We start from the raw sequence: 4,630 nt of genomic DNA, 5'->3' as shown, positions 1-4,630 counted from the left end.
TTGTTCTAGTAGGCTTTTTGTTGTTTTTTTTTTGTTTTTGTTTTTTGTTTTTTAATTGAACAATTTCAGTTATTCAGCTTTAATCTATTTCTAAAGGGACCTATCTTGCTTTCTGGTAATTTTTTATTATGGTTTCATTTTTAATCTCTTCTGTGAATTACTTTCCAGAAATCAACCCACTGTTTTGGAGGATGGAGAATATCGTGTTTTTACTCTTAATTCTATTGCTTTTTTTTGTGCATCAGTGCATTTTTTTTTCGGTTGAGATCCTCTCTGTATATGGATACTTGTGTAAAATGTCACTTAGCTGCAGAAGTACTTTTGGGAATACTGGCAAATTAGGTTGTTTTTGGTTTGTTTGTTTGTTTGTTTGTTTTTGTTTTTGAAGGCATTTTATGTGAGGGGATAGATCTAGATGAAATCTCAGCTAACTTAACACAGTAGTGTTACCTGATGCCAGCAGCATAACTTGGTGAATGTCCATTGTGTTTGCAGAAGGTAAGATCCAGCCTGGGCTGTTTGTATGCAGGAGATGCTCATTTTGTAAAAACGTGTGAATTATCACTGCAGGGGTACTGATTCAAAGTGTAGGATTTAATAAACTGCAAAAATAGATTGTCAGTTGTATTTTTGAGTGCTTCACAGTTGAGGAGGAAGAAACAATGTCTTGATAAGTTCACGTTAGGTCTTTTATTTGTTCTTTCTTCATAATTTTAGTTGTTTAGAGATGTATGAGATTGTCTTTCCCTTATCTGAGAGACTGTAGAGAGATCATATTCAATCCTGATCTGTATAAAGATTTCAGAAAATGTCTCTGTGGGGCATAATGTAAACTGAAGTTCATGTTGAGGCTCCTTATTTTTCTGAGACAGCTGAAGTGTTTTTCTGTACTTCCTCTGATGGAAGTTATGAATACTCAAAATTCTGGACTCATCCACCTTTTTACATGTCTGTCTACTGGCCTTTAGTATTACCAATGCAACTTACATGCTCCAAGCGAACTTATAGATTGGTATTTCCTTTATTCATTTATTTATTTTTAAATTTTTATTTACTGCCCAGTGAGTTTTTTGTGAGCTTTGGAGTATTGGAATTTTACTAGGAGCAAACTTTTTATCTGAAATCTAGGCTTCTAGTTAAAAGAAAAACCAAATCTGAGATCAAACCAGTGCTTATTTTTGTTGCTGTGAACTATGCATTAATTGTTTTGGACTCTGTTTCCCAGAGAACAAGAAGTAAACAAAACTCCATCCGCTCTGAAATGTGGTCTTTCTGGGCACTTTATTTCTCTCTGTCATCTTCCTATATGTCAGAATTTGGCTCACTCTACAAGATTATCCTGCTTGCAATTCTGTGATGTTCCTCTTGTATACCAGGCAGAATAATGTGCCTTTTTTTTTCCCTAGCATCAGCATTTCTGCAATTGTGGAAATCAAAAGCACTGCAATCATGTCTGCTCCCTGGTGTTAGTACTGCCCACCAACCCAGTTTGAAGGAGATCCAACTGTTGCACTCTCAAAGTTTGTCCAAACGTCAGTATCTAACTTGATAGACTGTTGTCAGCAGCTTTTTGAATCTGCTGTCATTAAATGCTCTCCCAGAGGCAGGTCCAGGCTTCCTTCATAGATCTCAGTGGTAGTTTGTAGACAGAAATTCTAGCGGTGCAATGATTAGTCATGTTTAGTTTTGAATGATGCCTCTGGTCTTTTTCTCATCCTCTTTTTGTTAATGCTTTCAATAAATACCTGTTGGATTTTTGTGAAAATGCTGTATATTCCCACTACTTCTTTTTACTCTATCATTCTGCCTCTCTTTGCTCCCTTCTCATTTGATGCATATCATGAGAAAACCCTAAGAAAAAAGAAAATTTGCTTTCTAAGAAAAAGAGTCAAATAGAAGATTTCGTAAGAATGTGTCACAAAATCATGTAATGGTTTGGGTTGGAAGGATCTGTAAAGATCATCTAGTTCTAACACCTCTGCCACGAACAGGGATCACTACTAGTAGAGGGAATAACGTAGTAAGAAGTTATTGTATTTACTTCATTTCCAATCCTCCAGTAGTTTGACTGTGTAAGATTCATCCTAGTTCTTAAAGACATCAGTTATGAATTCAAATAATTTAAAGTTAGGGTATTTGCTGTCAGCTTTATTGTCTTGTTTTTTTGCTTAGAATGAGTCGTATATAACGTATCTAGCTCCAGATGACAATCATGCATAAATGTTAAACAGTGGAAATGATGTATGGCTACAAAATTTTATCATATGGAATTCTGTCATTTGTTTTGGCAGAAGATTATGAATTTTCGCTAGAAATTTCACAATTAGCTTTGTTTTTTCACACGCCAGGAGTGTAATTGAATGAATTGCCGTGGTTGCCACATCAGGAGGTTTCTTAATAATCCATTACATCTGCGACCTTTTCTTTTGCATTACTAATGTGATAGAGGAAAAATGTGCTTTACCATGTTCTGCTGAGAAATTCTTTGGATAGCATTGAACTGTAAACAATCCACATCTAACTTTTTAGCAGGGAAACCTGTTGTTTATATATTTATTTGTGGAAATGCAAACACCCAAGTTATTTCAGCAATCATAGCCCAGTCATCCCTCTTTGGTTCCTCAAATAAGACTGCTGGAAGAAAACAGGAGTAAAATCCGTATTACAGTTATGCCTCAAATCTGAAATGTTTTTCACACAAAAACACCTCAAAATGTTGCTTATATTACAGGAGACCTATGAGGCATGTACATAATTAGGGTAGTCTTGGGAAACCAGTCTTGTTCTGAAATGCCAAAGAAAGGCCACGATTGGAATAGCTCTGTGCACCAATATGTTCTTGGGGTTGATTGGCTGTAAAGCAGCTTTGCATAAAAAGGAGCTGGGTTCCCTGATGGGCACCAAGTTTGAATGTAAATAAGTCAGCAAAGTGCTCTTGCTGCTTAGAAGCCTAACGTTATACTTGGCTGTGTTAGGCAAAGCATTGCCAGCAGGCAAGGAGAGGTGATCCTTTGATTCTACTGAGCTGCACCTAGAATGCAGTGAAGTGGTGAAATCATGTAACGCATGCAATTCCATCAGAGCAACTCAAATTGCTTAAATAGGTTAATTCACAAAGATAGTGCACTGCTTCATCAATATGGCATTTTCCCTTTCGAATACAGTCTTTTGAGGGACTGTTCTTGTTTTTTTTCTTCCCAGAAAGTTTATATTCTCACCTTAAAGATTTTTTCTTAGGTTATTCTTAAGCTTATATGGTGCCATGCTTTTTCTGTTTATACTAAAGAGAAATTCATCCACTCTTACTTTGTCATCTCCAGATGTTCTTTAAGGGCATAATAAATTTATTTCCCTCCATAAAAGAGCTCCTGACTTAATGGGACTTAAATTATGTCTTAATTATACTAATCATATGAGCTTCTTGCTTGAGTATCTTTTGACTGTCTTATCAGTCAAAATGGCATTTCTTACAGCAGACGTAACTGCCATGACAGTAAGTAAGATAGTCACTCTGATGACCACTTCATTTCGTGCTGAAGTCCCCAGTTAAGCTCTGTCCAGCTGCTCATATTAAGTGCGCTCAGACTATCAGTTGTGTGTAACTCTGAAGGGAAGTTTTGTGTTCGTATCTTAAACAATTGAAGGAGAGGGAGAAAATAGAATGATCTGAGTTGTTGTTTTTTCTTGAGAAAAACAAGTATTTCTAGATCTGTGTGACAATGCATGGGTTGTACCAGACTAGCAGATGTTGTGTGAAGTGGTAATTGTTGAATCTTTGGTACAAGTAGTTTGCTTGTTTGTTTTTGCTAAGAGCTTTGGGCATTATTTTTTTTTTAAAGTATCAGTTGCGTGTATTAATCTGATACATTGAAAGTATATATTTGGAAGTGCAGAATAAAGCATTTACTGTTCATTTTTGAATGGGACTAGAATTTACCTGTTATTTAATATGCCTATCATTAAAAAAACCTTACTTTTTCTAGTTAAAACAGCATAAATACAAATATAAAAAAATATCCAGCCAAAAATGAACATCCAGAGCATACCAGAAGTTGATCAAAGTAGATCTACACAGTAAGGAGCTACAGGCTTGCAAGCTTGTCTTCATGCATCGTGCTTTTCATAGCCAGCAGTCACATCACCTTCTGATCTGATTCTGTCAGCACTCACAGGCAGGGTCAGATCAGGTCAATTCTTAAATGAGAAAACATCTTGGTGCTGTAGGAAGTTCTTTTCTTGAATTGGTAGTTGGGTGTTTCTTTCAAAACTGATGCAACAACATGACGCTCTAGGACTGCATGTCATGGAAGAAAAGAAAACTTAACTAAAAGCTTAATGACATTTGATCATAAGCAGTTTTTAAAAATTGGATGCAGAAATTTTGAGCTCTGCCCAATTTTTTTTTTTTCATTTTTCCAAACTGCAATTGAAGCGATTATATTTCTGCTTACCTACTTTTTGAACGTTTAATTTCTTAGTTATCCTCTTAATATAGATTGGAAAGTAGATTATGTACCTGGCTGATTTCATAAAGGCATTATGAAGTTCTCTTATTATTGTGTTTACATGTACCTACACGGTGATAGACACTAGCTTAATATGTTTGAATAAAATAATTCTTTTGAGGGAA

The sequence above is a fragment of the Meleagris gallopavo genome, chromosome 5, assembly GCF_000146605.3.
Source record: "Meleagris gallopavo isolate NT-WF06-2002-E0010 breed Aviagen turkey brand Nicholas breeding stock chromosome 5, Turkey_5.1, whole genome shotgun sequence".
NCBI lineage: Eukaryota > Metazoa > Chordata > Aves > Galliformes > Phasianidae > Meleagris > Meleagris gallopavo.
The sequence above is the reverse complement of the archived record's forward strand: the minus strand, read 5'-3'. Positions refer to the sequence as shown.